This window comes from Xenopus tropicalis, chromosome 2 (assembly GCF_000004195.4).
Source record: "Xenopus tropicalis strain Nigerian chromosome 2, UCB_Xtro_10.0, whole genome shotgun sequence".
Taxonomy (NCBI): Eukaryota; Metazoa; Chordata; class Amphibia; order Anura; family Pipidae; genus Xenopus; species Xenopus tropicalis.
The window spans coordinates 173,961,689-173,976,740 of record NC_030678.2 but is presented as its reverse complement, the minus strand read 5'-3'; the positions used below and the strand labels follow the sequence as shown (position 1 = coordinate 173,976,740).

The following is a 15,052-nucleotide window of genomic DNA, read 5'->3' as shown; positions in this document are numbered from 1 at the left end:
CCCAGTCCGAGCCTGATTGCCAGGGAACCCCCCTGCCCCCCCAGCTGTACCTGTATAAGGAGGGAAAGGCTGGCTAAATAAGCAAATAGCTAAATCCAGTCCCAGCCCATAGATGGCTCAGCAGGGATACAAGAATCACCGTTGCCGTTTGGCCTGTCACATTGTCCTGAAGGAAACATGAAAATGGTGCCCGTGGCAGGCCGGATACGGATAATCCATGTAATGCGGCAAAACCGCAGCAGCCTCTCAGCTACACAGGAATAAGACTACCTTTTGGAGCACTCGCCCAGCACCTAATCTGGGAACTGGCACTTATATTGTAGTGTCACCCACTGTGACCTACAGCACTTATATTTGCCTACTTGTGTCTGTAAGTTACCCTCCCATATAGATTGTAAGCTCTACGGGGCAGGGACCTCCATCCTCTTGTGTCCTCGACTCTTAACTTATTGCTGATGTATTTATCTGTATTTATTATTATACTTTGTATTTATCTATTATCTTATTAACCCCCTGTTTGTATTAATGTATTCTACTGTACAGCGCTGCGTACATAAGTAGCAATTATAAATAAAGGGTTATGGGAGATAGCTCTCAGTACTAGTTGATCCAGGGACTGGTCCGATTGCCATCTTGGAGTCAGGAAGGAATTTTTTCCCCTCTGCGGCAAATTAGAGAGGCTTCAGATGGGGTTTTTTGCCTTCCTCTGGATCAACTAGTAGTTAGGCAGGTTAGGTATAGGCATTATGGTTGAACTTGATGGACGTATTTCTTTTTTCAACCCAACTTACTATGTTACTATGTTACTATATACATACATACATAAGTCCACCTCACCTCTCAGCTACACAGGAATAAATCCACCTCACCTCTCAGCGGGGAACCCTACAGCTCACGCGCCGCCGCCATGTAACCATTCTCACTCCTCTATATGGAACGTTCATCTGCACAAATGAATCTCGTACAGTCACAAATCCGGGGGAACGTGGGGAGGCCCAGTATTCGCATTGGATCGAGGGGAAGCTGACTGAAATAGAATAAGGACATGAATTAAAGGAGAAATACGCCATTTTCAAAGCTTTGTTAATCCTAAAAGGTTTTGTTCACCTTTAAATTAACTATTAGTACGTAGTAAGGAAGGCGATTCTGAAACAATTAGCACTTGGTCTTCATTTTTTTATTATTTGTGGTTTTTTAACTATTTAGCTTTTTATTCAGGGACTCCCCAGTTTGCAATTTATGCAGCTGTATGGTTGCTACAGTCCAAATTACCCTAGAAACCAGACTATATAGTGTCACTGCCCTCCATCTCCCAGGCAGTGAGTGAGGGAAGGCGGCCCAGTCAGAGCCCTATATAGGGTCAGAGCCAGCCCCGCCCATCTCCCAGGCAGTGAGTGAGGGAAGGCGGCCCCGCCCATCTCCCAGGCAGTGAGTGAGGGAAGGCGGCCCCGCCCATCTCCCAGGCAGTGAGTGAGGGAAGGCGGCCCCGCCCATCTCCCAGGCAGTGAGTGACGGAAGAGAATGTACCGCCCACCCAGGTTATGGCGGAGGTGATGTCACAGTGACAGGCCACTTCCCGCCTCCCCATTGCCGTAGCCCCGCCCCCGCATCTCTGAATGCCCGGAGAGAGGAGACGGACTGTGCAGCCTGACTCACGGACATCCTGCGCTACGGAACGGCATAGCCAGAGTGGAACGGCCCGGTGAGTACGGGGGGCTGCAAGGGACACGGCCTGGGGGCCGGGGAGTCAGTTTGGGGGGTGTAGGGCCGAGACGGGCAGCAGGGCCCCGGGAGAACTGGGGGCGGGGAGAGAGGGGGGGCAGGTGCAGGGGGGTGGGGGGGAGTTACTGTATCTGCCCCATAATAACATAGCCCTGGGGTAGGATTGTGATGTGTGGGGGGAGGGGGCAACTATATATAATTGGGGGGGGGGGGCAGTTCTGTACCCCATGGTATGTTGGTGGCTAGAGGCATGCCGGGATAATGGGGGTCCGTAACCTCCGGGGCAGAGAGGATGCCGGGATTGGAGCGGATTCTGCTGTGTGTGGGGAAGGTTATTGTGTGTGTGTGTGTGTGTGTGTGTGTGTGTGTTAGGTGCAGGCATTGTGGGTAATACTGGGGGTGTCAGGGAAAGAACACTGGGGGGGGGGATGCTGTGTGTGTGTGTGTATAGCCACATGAAAGCACAAACATAATGTATATATGTGTATATGATTTCATGTGTGTGGTTATTATATATATATATGTGTGTGTGTGTGTGTGGGAGGGGGGGGGCGGCTGGCAGTGTTGGTGCTGGGGGAATACTGATGGAGGGATATCAGGCAGGGGGGGGGGGGCAGTGCTTTGATGCTGAGGATGATGATGGTGACGGGGAGGCAGCGCCGGGATGGGTACCGGCCTTATTATATGCTGCTGGGGGGCAAACAACTGCCTATGGGGATTAGGGTTTGTGTCAGGGGTATTTATATGGGTCAGGGGGTGGGAGACTGGGCGGGGGGGGGGATATACATGGGGCTGGGGGTATGGCGCTGTGCTGGGTGATATATATATATATATATACACAAAAAGATCAGCGACACCAGGATTTTTTTTTAGGGAAAAACCAAATGTGTATTTAGCAGTAACACACATAACTGTATTATCTTTGTGCAATGATGTTTTGGTATATGGGTTATTTATTGGGTATTTTGTCCAGTACTGTATGAAGGGGGCTGCTATGGGGGGGGGTACTTGTGAGGGTCTCTGTGATGGAGAGAAATATACTGTTATGGCAGATGATTTCACAGTAGTGACGTGCCAGGCAATAGTATGTAGGGGCCAGTGGGGGGGGGCGGTATGGTAGGGCCAGGGGGGCTGGTATCATAGGGGTGGTATGGTAGTGCCAGGGTGGCGTTATGGTGGGGCCAGGGGGTTGGTATCATGGCGTCAGTATCATAGGGGCAGTATGGTAGGGCCGGGGGGTGCAGTATGGTAGGGCTGGTGCGGTTTCATAGGGGCAGTATGGTAGGGCCGGGGGGCAGTATGGTAGGGCCAGGGGGTTGGTATCATGGGGTCAGTATCATAGGGGCAGTATGGTAGGGCAAGGGGGTTGGTATGGTAGGGCCAGGCGCTCGGTATCATGGGGCAGTATGGTAGAGCCAGGGAGGGGGTCGGTATGGTAGGGGCAGGGGGGTCGGTATGGTAGGGGCAGGGGGGTCGGTATGGTAGGGGCAGGGGGTCGGTATGGTAGGGGCAGGGGGTCGGTATGGTAGGGGCAGGGGGTCGGTATGGTAGGGGCAGGGGGTCGATATGGTAGGGGCGGGATGGTAGGGGCAGGGTGGGCGGTATCATAGGGGCAGGGGGTCGATATGGTAAGGCCAGAGGGTCAGTATGGTAGGGGCAGGGGGGTCGGTAGGGGCGGGATGGTAGGGGCAGGGGGGCCGGTACAGTAGGGGCAGGGGACAGTGTAGCTGGTTGGTACTGGGATGGCGGTTCTGGGATGGGACACAATATAAAGGATTGCTGATGGGGCAGGTAATACTCACGGGGTGCCAATATGAAGGGTTATAATATGGGGGTACTGTAAAGCAGTGCTGGGCAACAGGGAAGATTTCAGGGGGGCTGGTGTGGCCCCGGGCTATTCAGCATTATGTCCCTCGCTGGGAGTAGTGCGGATCCGTGTGCCTTGTGGTTTCTCCAGCCACTGACTGTAGCGCTGCTGTATGTGGGGCCTGGGGGTTATGGGATGTTGTGCGGATACAATAGCAATAGTTCTGGGTTCCAGAACATCATCATGGAGGCCGCAGCTGCACATTAGGGCCATAAATGGCTCCTGGGCCTCCTGTAGGGCTTCATAGAATAATCATGGTGGAGGTATGTGTATCAGTAGTAATGCTGGGGGTGCTGGGAGGGACTTTACTAAAAATTATTTTGGGGGTTTAGCAAATAGTATTTCTCCTTACCTTACTATATGCGCCTCTCTGCTCCTTACCTTACTATATGCCCCTCTCTGCTCCTTACCTTACTATATGCGCCTCTCTGCTCCTTACCTTACTATATGCGCCTCTCTGCTCCTTGCCTTACTATATGCGCCTCTCTGCTCCTTGCCTTACTATATGCCCCTCTCTGCTCCTTACCTTACTATATGCGCCTCTCTGCTCCTTACCTTACTATATGCCCCTCTCTGCTCCTTACCTTACTATATGCGCCTCTCTGCTCCTTACCTTACTATATGCGCCTCTCTGCTCCTTGCCTTACTATATGCGCCTCTCTGCTCCTTGCCTTACTATATGCGCCTCTCTGCTCCTTGCCTTACTATATGCGCCTCTCTGCTCCTTACCTTACTATATGCGCCTCTCTGCTCCTTGCCTTACTATATGCGCCTCTCTGCTCCTTACCTTACTATATGCGCCTCTCTGCTCCTTACCTTACTATATGCGCCTCTCTGCTCCTTACCTTACTATATGCGCCTCTCTGCTCCTTACCTTACTATATGCTTTTTTCTGCTCCTTACCTTACTATATGCGCCTCTCTGCTCCTTGCCTTACTATATGCGCCTCTCTGCTCCTTGCCTTACTATATGCGCCTCTCTGCTCCTTACCTTACTATATGCTTTTTTCTGCACCTTACCTTACTATATGCGCCTCTCTGCTCCTTGCCTTACTATATGCGCCTCTCTGCTCCTTGCCTTACTATATGCGCCTCTCTGCTCTTTACCTTACTATATGCTCCTCTCTGCTCCTTACCTTACTATATGCTCCTCTCTGCTCCTTACCTTACTATATGCGCCTCTCTGCTCCTTACCTTACTATATGCGCCTCTCTGCTCCTTACCTTACTATATGCGCCTCTCTGCTCCTTACCTTACTATATGCGCCTCTCTGCTCCTTACCTTACTATATGCGCCTCTCTGCTCCTTGCCTTACTATATGCTGCTCTCTGCTCCTTGCCTTACTATATGCTGCTCTCTGCTCCTTACCTTACTATATGCTCCTCCCTGCTCCTTACCTTACTATATGCTCCTCCCTGCTCCTTGCCTTACTATATGCGCCTCTCTGCTCCTTGCCTTACTATATGCGCCTCTCTGCTCCTTGCCTTACTATATGCGCCATATACACTGTTCTGCTCCTTGCCTAGCTATAAGCAGTTGTCGGCTCGTTGCCTTGGCTAGTACACTTCCCGCAGTCTCAGTTGGCTGCAGTTGCACACACATTGTTCTGCGCTCACCTTTATCTTCCTGTCGTGTTGCCCACACCAGCACTTCTGCCTTCTCTCTGCTTTGCTATGAACAAGCTGCTGCTCTATACACAGCCTTCATTGCCACTGCCTGCCATTTTGTACCCAGTGTTGTGGTTCCACATGGCCTCATAGTAACAAATCTGCTAAATCCCTCAGTGTTTGGGGCTGCCATTACGTTGGTTAGTACATTTGGGATCACATTATTCTTCTCAAAATGCCTTGGCACAAAGATCGTGTTGCTCACCGAAGCTATAAATGTCCAGTCCAAAAAAACCCAATACATTTGGTGCATCTCTTCTCCTGGGTGTTACTGATCCCGGCAGGCGTTCCCCGATAATGTGTCGGTAGCCCCAGATTTATGTGCATTTAGAATGTATCATTTTCAGCATTGGCTGTAAATCTACTTGCATCAGATGCACTGATATAGCTTGTATAAATTATACATAGTGCAGAGTGCTTAAACTGGAGGGTTATACCCTGTTCAAGGGGGTCTAAAGTGTTGCCCCAATTATACAGCTTCTGATAGTGTACCTTAAAAACAAGACACTATTTATTTACAATATTTAATATCGTGCATACTCTCATTTTTATTGGCTCTCTCTCCTCCATGTTTGCAGTTAGCCACATCCCACCTCGGGGGCATATATATATATTTATTTTATATTATTTATTATACTGGGCAAGGACAGCACTCCTAGGATTTAAAGAATTCTGAGCAAAATGTAAATGCCAAAATAGAAAGGTTTATTACTAGTAATAAACCTTTCTATTTTTGCATTTACATTTTGCTGTCCTTGTCCCAGTGCATTTTTTTTTGTACCAGCACCCAGGTTTTGTTGCTGCAAATGGTGTGCACCCTATGGACTATTTTATATAGATAGATAAATAGATGGATATATAGAGAGAGAGAGATAGATATAGATATAATAGAAAGAGTGCCGCACACAGAGGGACTTGATACAAAAGAAAAAGTGGTTTTATTGAAAAAATTCCAATGTTTCGAGCACAATCTGTGCTCTTCCTCAGGGACAAACCACCAGATATATAGATATAGATAGATATATAATTTTTTTTTTCTTTCTGCATCAAATCTGTATACCAGCAAGGAGCTAGCTTTAGGGCCTCGGTTCTGTATCTGTAATGCGATAAATGCACATTATAAATCACTGCAGCAACAACAGGAGAACGGCGGATCCAGGAATAGACGCAGCCCTGTGGATCGGCAGTAATGAGAAAGGTGTCCGAGTGCACAGAATAGGGTGAGCGGTGCCTAAGACAAAGGCGAATTCTCATTCTCGGAGATATTTCCAGATGTACGGCCCAACGTCCCTTGCTAAAACACTCACAGGAGGGAATCCCACGGTAAATGGAGCAGATAGGGATGCGCTTCTGTGACAGATGTTTAGGTAATGAGTCCATTAATGACTACATACATGCATTGTTGGCTTAGAAAAATCCTTTGGGGGATGTTGCTCCGGAATACAAGGTAGAAGAGCAGCGCAGATTGTACAGTGAGTGCTATTGTATTTATCTCTACAGCACCCATAGGCCCCAGCAGGCTTACGGTGCGTATTTATTCTTACTGTCTCAAATATAAGTGGGTTTCAGTACACATTTAGAATGAGATTCCTTTTCCGAAGCGCTTACAATTTATGAGGAAGAGGAAATGGAAAACAGAGGCATACTGTAATGCCTTTAGGCAAGGAAATGGAGGAATGGTGTTGCCCTTGGGGTATTTATGCACCAAATGATACTTACCTAGAAGGTTAGGTTGCACATTTAAGGTTCTAGCTGCTAATATGGGTCCTTTGCACTGATCGGGCAGGTTAGAAAGCCTAGTCGGATCGGGGACCGCATTGGCTCGTTGATGGGGCCCCCGGACCGACTTTGCCTAAACCCGTCGTTATAATTCGATCGTTTGGTCCCAGGGCCCATCTGAAGCCGAATCCGAAACTGGACCCTGGATTCAGTGCATCCATACTTTTGAAACCTATTTTGGATTTGACATTTTCTTTCTCTGCTTTTAAGCATTCTCGTGCCACTTGAGCTGAATGGCTGCCTCCCCTATGTTATATTTAGTTATAAATATAAAGCCCAGTCTGTTTCTGTATAATGTGCCATCGCCCAGGACTTTACCAAGAGAGGCACAGTATAAGGGCTCCAGTGTATAAATCAGTGATTAGGTATGTGGCTGGAGAGCTGACAATCTAGGGTCAAAGTAGCCCAGTGGAATTAAAAGGGAAGCCAAAGGACAGGTTCTGCCTGCGCTGCTGGATCAGATATAGCGTTGAATTTTTCTTTCACAGACTGCACACAACATATTCCCATAATATGTCCATATTTATTGATAAATGGGTTGAAGATTGGTCTCTCTTTCAAACCAATGTCTGGTTGATAGGTTAAATCGGACCCTAGCAACCAGTTTGCAGCTCAAACTCCAGCCTGGAGAGCTGCTAAATAACTCAAAACCTGCAAAAAAAAAAAAAAAAACACCAACTGCAAATTGTCTCAGAATAGCAGTGTTTACATCATAGTAAAAGTTAATATAAATTTTAACACCCCCTATAGAAAAACAGGTTTCAGCCCAAACAATTCTTGCTCTAAAATTTAAGTTCCTATCCTATAAGCTTTTGGATCTATTGCAGGGTGACATTTTATAAATGACCCCCACTGTCATGAAAGTGATAACTGATTTTGGCGTCAGGTATTTATACTTTGCAGAGCTTGCTGTCGTGTATTGGCCTTAACCCTGTAGATGCCATGGCATAAAAGTACAGGTAACCTTTTGTTTCTCCTACTCCCATGTAACTGGAGGAGTCCCAAGCCGGACTTGGATTTCTTACTATTGAGTGCTATTCTGATACCTACTGGGAGCTGCTATCTTGCTCCCTTCCCATTGTTCTGCTGATCGGCTGCTGGGGGGTGTGGGGGGATATCACTTTAACTTGCAGCGCCGCAGTAAAGTGTGACTGAAGTTTATTAGAGCACAGGTCACATGGCTGGGAAATGAAGAATATGGCTGGCCCCATGGGAAAAATGCAGGAGTTATAGGCTTGCTGAAAGTGAAACTGAAAGTACTTAAATTGTGCAGCTTAAATCTCATTGTTTAATGAACTCTGTAAACCCAAGACACAGGCAGCAGTTGGAGGGGATTGTTTATACATAGCTCATTCTCTCTAAACAAACTTTTCTAACTTCAAGGGGGAAGGGCAGAGAAGGTAGCTGGGGTACAATCAAGGAGAATCTGCTCTAAAGCCGGGATTTTTACATCCGATTCCCTAAAAACACCTTCTCACAAGCCTCTGGTTTCAGGGATTGTCAGATGTAAATCCTTTTTTTGGATGATAGTGTCTCTTTAATATGGGTAAAAATTGACCAAATTTGCGTCACCCTGATTTCTTACACAAGATGCAGTGGAAATAAGGTAAAACATGAAAAACCTCCTCGTTAACTGTTAATTAATCAACACTTAGTCATGCAGGCCTGAGAAGCCAGGGTTTGTTGTGTAGGCTGCTATGGGATTTCCTTTACCTTTATCCAACTCCGGCACTGAAATGGGTACACAGCATTCATCTTAGTGTGAATCGTTGGTGGTAAAACATTTGAATTGTGTAAATGTAGCAGAAGGTGGTTTCCATTACTTGTGCTGTTTTATATTTACACTGCACAGTGTTTCCTATGTGTTATACTTGGTATAGTCTGGTATGAAGGATAGAATTGGGCATGTATGCTGGGCCCCCTTAGCCCATAACAAGGTTACAGATATATAGAAACATTGGGGTAACAGTCACCCCGCTATAGTTCCAGGGGTACCCAGGGCACAAATAAGCACTCACCCCAAATCCCCCCCTAACTGGCCTTCAGGCTGGGCCCCCTTAGCCCATAACAAGGTTACAGATATATAGAAACATTGGGGTAACAGTCACCCTGCTATAGTTCCAGGGGTACCCAGGGCACAAATAAGCACTCACCCCAAATCTCCCCCTAACTGGCCTTCAGGCTGGGCCCCCTTAGCCCATAACAAGGTTACAGATATATAGAAACATTGGGGTAACAGTCACCCCGCTATAGTTCCAGGGGTACCCAGGGCACAAATAAGCACTCACCCCAAATCCCCCCCTAACTGGCCTTCAGGCTGGGCCCCCTTAGCCCATAACAAGGTTACAGATATATAGAAACATTGGGGTAACAGTCACCCTGCTATAGTTCCAGGGGTACCCAGGGCACAAATAAGCACTCACCCCAAATCCCCCCCCCTAACTGGCCTTCAGGCTGGGCCCCCTTAGCCCATAACAAGGTTACAGATATATAGAAACATTGGGGTAACAGTCACCCCGCTATAGTTCCAGGGGTACCCAGGGCACAAAATAAGCATTCACCCCAAATCCCCCCCTAACTGGCCTTCAGGCTGGGCCCCCTTAGCCCATAACAAGGTTACAGATATATAGAAACATTGGGGTAACAGTCATGCTGCTATAGTTCCAGGGGTACCCAGGGCACAAATAAGCACTCACCCCAAATCCCCCCCTAACTGGCCTTCAGGCTGGGCCCCCTTAGCCCATAACAAGGTTACAGATATATAGAAACATTGGGGTAACAGTCACCCCGCTATAGTTCCAGGGGTACCCAGGGCACAAATAAGCACTCACCCCAAATCCCCCCCTAACTGGCCTTCAGGCTGGGCCCCCTTAGCCCATAACAAGGTTACAGATATATAGAAACATTGGGGTAACAGTCACCCCGCTATAGTTCCAGGGGTACCCAGGGCACAAATAAGCACTCACCCCAAATCCCCCCTAACTGGCCTTCAGGCTGGGCCCCCTTAGCCCATAACAAGGTTACAGATATATAGAAACATTGGGGTAACAGTCACCCCGCTATAGTTCCAGGGGTACCCAGGGCACAAATGAGGTTGTTTCATGAGCCCAAAACTGGTTATATGGGTAAAAGCACTTGCTGAATTTGATTGGAGAATTTCTTCCCTTTATACTAATTGGATGACGGAGCAGTGAGACTATTTCGGGGGAATGGGAAACAGATGTGGGATTGCAGGATGTGGCCGGCTCTAATGCCGCGCGGCGTTACACGTGGGAGGAGTAGGGAAGAGTTAGTAACAGTGAATGGGAGCGGCGGCAGAGGATAAAGTAAATACCAGGCCTCTTTGGTGTGGTGTATAAAGCGGTGACTTGCGAGTGCCTCATTGCCATAAGGCAGAGCACTTAGTACTTTGTACAGGTATGGGATCCCTTATTCAGAAACCAGTTATCCAGAAAGCTCAGAATTACGGAAAGCCCGTAAGCCCCGGGCTAGGACACTAATGGCAGCTTACAGGGGATGGGGTAGGGAGAACCGAAAGCATTGGCCTGGGCTAGAACACTAATGGCAGCCTACAGGGGAGGGGCAGGGGGTAACTCAAGCGTTGGCCTGGGCTAGAACACTAATGGCAGCCTACAGGGGATGGGGCAGGGGGTAACTAAAGCAATGGGTTGGGCTAGAACACTAATGGCAGCTTAAAGGGGAGGAGAGAACCAAAGCAGTGGGTTGGGCTAGGACACTAATGGCAGCCTACAGGGGAGGGGCAGGTAGAACCAAAGCAGTGGGTTGGGCTAGGACACTAATGGCAGCCTACAAGGGAGGGGCAGGGGGTAACTCAAGCAGTGGGTTGGGCTAGAACACTAATGGCAGCCTACAGGGGAGGGGCAGGGAGAACCAAAGCAGTGGGTTGGGCTAGGACACTAATGGCAGCCTACAGGGGAGGGGCAGGGAGAACCAAAGCAGTGGGTTGGGCTAGGACACTAATGGCAGCCTACAAGGGAGGGGCAGGGGGTAACTCAAGCAGTGGGTTGGGCTAGAACACTAATGGCAGCCTACAGGGGAGGGGCAGGGGGTAACTCAAGCAATGGGTTGGGCTAGAACACTAATGGCAGCTTAAAGGGGAAGGGAGAACCAAAGCAGTGGGTTGGGCTAGGACACTAATGGCAGCCTACAGGGGAGGGGCAGGGAGAACCAAAGCAGTGGGTTGGGCTAGGACACTAATGGCAGCCTACAAGGGAGGGGCAGGGGGTAACTCAAGCAGTGGGTTGGGCTAGAACACTAATGGCAGCCTACAGGGGAGGGGCAGGGAGAACCAAAGCAGTGGGTTGGGCTAGGACACTAATGGCAGCCTACAGGGGAGGGGCAGGGAGAACCAAAGCAGTGGGTTGGGCTAGGACACTAATGGCAGCCTACAAGGGAGGGCAGGGGGTAACTCAAGCAGTGGGTTGGGCTAGAACACTAATGGCAGCCTACAGGGGAGGGGCAGGGGGTAACTCAAGCAGTGGGTTGGGCTAGAACACTAATGGCAGCCTACAGGGGATGGGGCAGGGGGTAACTCAAGCAATGGGTTGGGCTAGAACACTAATGGCAGCTTAAAGGGGAAGGGAGAACCAAAGCAGTGGGTTGGGCTAGGACACTAATGGCAGCTTAAAGGGGAAGGGAGAACCAAAGCAGTGGGTTGGGCTAGGACACTAATGGCAGCCTACAGGGGAGGGGCAGGGAGAACCAAAGCAGTGGGTTGGGCTAGGACACTAATGGCAGCCTACAAGGGAGGGGCAGGGGGTAACTCAAGCAGTGGGTTGGGCTAGAACACTAATGGCAGCCTACAGGGGAGGGGCAGGGGGTAACTCAAGCAATGGGTTGGGCTAGAACACTAATGGCAGCTTAAAGGGGAAGGGAGAACCAAAGCAGTGGGTTGGGCTAGGACACTAATGGCAGCCTACAGGGGAGGGGCAGGGAGAACCAAAGCAGTGGGTTGGGCTAGGACACTAATGGCAGCCTACAAGGGAGGGGCAGGGGGTAACTCAAGCAGTGGGTTGGGCTAGAACACTAATGGCAGCCTACAGGGGAGGGGCAGGGAGAACCAAAGCAGTGGGTTGGGCTAGGACACTAATGGCAGCCTACAGGGGAGGGGCAGGGAGAACCAAAGCAGTGGGTTGGGCTAGGACACTAATGGCAGCCTACAAGGGAGGGGCAGGGGGTAACTCAAGCAGTGGGTTGGGCTAGAACACTAATGGCAGCCTACAGGGGAGGGGCAGGGGGTAACTCAAGCAGTGGGTTGGGCTAGAACACTAATGGCAGCCTACAGGGGATGGGGCAGGGGGTAACTCAAGCAATGGGTTGGGCTAGAACACTAATGGCAGCTTAAAGGGGAAGGGAGAACCAAAGCAGTGGGTTGGGCTAGGACACTAATGGCAGCCTACAGGGGAGGGGCAGGGAGAACCAAAGCAGTGGGTTGGGCTAGGACACTAATGGCAGCCTACAGGGGAGGGGCAGGGAGAACCAAAGCAGTGGGTTGGGCTAGGACACTAATGGCAGCCTACAGGGGAGGGGCAGGGAGAACCAAAGCAGTGGGTTGGGCTAGGACACTAATGGCAGCCTACAGGGGAGGGGCAGGGAGAACCAAAGCAGTGGGTTGGGCTAGGATACTAATGGCAGCCTACAGGGGAGGGGCAAAGAGTTAATAGTGCAAATGAATGCCGTTCTGACATGTGGAATGAACCATTTCTGAACACAATATATAGAATATAATAAAGCAGCGCAATAGACGTTGGTGCCGCGGGTGTAGGACCTTTGGCGGATCCCATAGGGAGAGTCGGGCTTCGTTCCTTTGCAGCAGGACAATGAGATCACAGCGGCTTCTCTTTCCAGCTTTGGGCCATTGTGTCCCCCAGCGGCGAGCCGACCCCCTCACTGTATGCCGCCTGTATCTCCCTATACATTCCCTTTCTACCCTGCCCCTTCAGCTGCCCCCTGCTCTGCTCTCTATCTCTATCTAAGGGCAGTTTGATCTGTAATATTCCCCGCTGGTCCCTTTCATTCTCACCAAACTGCATTGTTGCGCAGAGCGACTGCTGTTTTCTTTCTTTTTCCCTTTTTAACATGAAAAGCTGCTTTTATCCTGACATTTGCCTTATTCTTTCCTTTTTTTTTTTCTTCTTTCCGAGTGAGCTTTCAGAAACGCAGATACAGATGCTGCTGCTCTATATATGAGATATGCCTCGAGAATTATTAACATGCGCTTAACCGGGGGCAACGATTTAAAGCAATACTGTCATGGGAAACATGTTTGTTACAAACCCATCAGTTAATAGAGCTTCTCCAGCAGAATCCTGCATTGTAATCTGTTTTTCCCATGGGGCTAGCCATATTCTTCATTTCCCAGGGTGCCACAGCCATGTGACCTGTGCTCTGATAAACTTCACTCACACTTTACTGCTGCGCTGCAAGTTGGAGTCATATCCCCCCTCACCCCCAGCAGCCGATCAGCAGAACAATGGGAAGGGAGCAAGATAGCAGCTCCCAGTAGGTATCAGAATAGCACTCAATAATAAGAAATCCAAGTCCGGCTTGGGACTCCTCCAGTTACATGGGAGTAGGAGAAACAATAGGTTAGCTGAAAGCAGTTCTAATGTGTAGCGCTGGCTGAAAGCTCAGACTCAGGCACAAGGCACTGAGATGGTGCCTACACACCAATATTACAGCTACAAATACATTTGTTGGTACAAGAATAAAAGGTTAAATGGCAGAGGGAATTATTTGCTGTGTAACAGTGTCATTTAGAAATAAAAATCATGGCAGGGTCCCTAAAGTTGGCCATACATGGGCAGATTTAAGCCGCTGATTCCGGTTCTTCAGAGCAATTTGGCAGCGTATCTGCCTTTTATATGGGGACTCCCGAGGGGTCTCCTCCAGCGATATCTGCCCAAAAATTGCCCAGATTCAGATCAGGCAATATTTACCGATATATATATATATATTCCAGTTTGGGGAGATTCTTTAATAGGCCAATTAATATGATATACAAATCTGTTGGTTACATTAGTGCTGGGCGGTATGACCAAAAATTTATATCACTGTATTTTTCAAAATTATATCGGTGTCACGGTATTTGAAGGTATTTTTTTTTCCAATAAACATTGGTGGCCAGGGCCCCTAAATAGTATGCAGGCCACCCCCCCCCCCAAAGACAGTGCCAATACATTGCCCCCCATACAGCAAGCTGGCCAGGCACCCCCATAAATTATGCAGGATTGCAGGCCAGGCCCCCCCCCCTAAAGACAGCGCCCCCATGCACATTGGCGTTCAGTGGAACTTACCGAACTTCGGGATCCTCCAGGCCAGCGATGCGGCCGCTTCTGTTGCGTACTGACGTCACGTACGCATGGGGTGCAACCCTGATCTACACTGGTATGGGGGTATTTAAAAAAATTAATATCAGTTTTTAAAAAAAGAAAACGGTATTCGGTATATGGCGGTATACCGCCCAGCACTAGGTTACGTATTCATTCTGGAGGTGTAGTTTCCTTTTAAGCAAAACCCATAGTAAGATGGTAACATCTTAGCTTTAGTAAGGGAAGGTGCCGTACTGCAGCAGCCAATTAGCCGTCGCCTCGCTCTGTGCCGCTACTCGTGCCGCCAGGTGGATGGGGCACAGGGGCTCAGTGAGACAATACAGCAGCCTGGAATATCCGTTTGCTGCAGTCACCTTGAATGCCCTGCCTGCCTGTGTGCAGTCGGAACAGCTTGCTCACTGCCCGAGCCACATACCTTAGCTTCTATGTAGGAAATAGTTTCTATATTTTTTTTAATTTTTTTTTTAACAAATTAAAAGCATGACCAGAAATGTAATTGATCCAAGGAAAGAGGGAAATCTGGCTGATTTTCGGCCACATGTCTGTTGAGCTGATTCAGCAGCTTTTCTGGGCCCGTGTATGGCCAGCTCACTGCAGATACACCAGATATAAGGGTCTCCTTAGGCAGCAGCGCAGGCAAGTCAATGAGCAGATACAGGGTAATTG

General features: G+C 49.1%; 1 protein-coding gene across 1 annotated transcript in view; it reads left to right on the top strand.

The window, feature by feature from the left end:
• Positions 1-1,538: 1,538 nt before the first annotated feature.
• fam168a (family with sequence similarity 168 member A) overlaps positions 1,539-15,052 on the top strand; it is a 53,457-nt gene continuing 39,943 nt past the window's right edge. The window contains exon 1 of the mRNA XM_031897376.1: positions 1,539-1,702. The gene's annotated coding sequence lies outside the window, so the exon portion shown is untranslated. The remainder of the gene's footprint in view (positions 1,703-15,052) is intronic.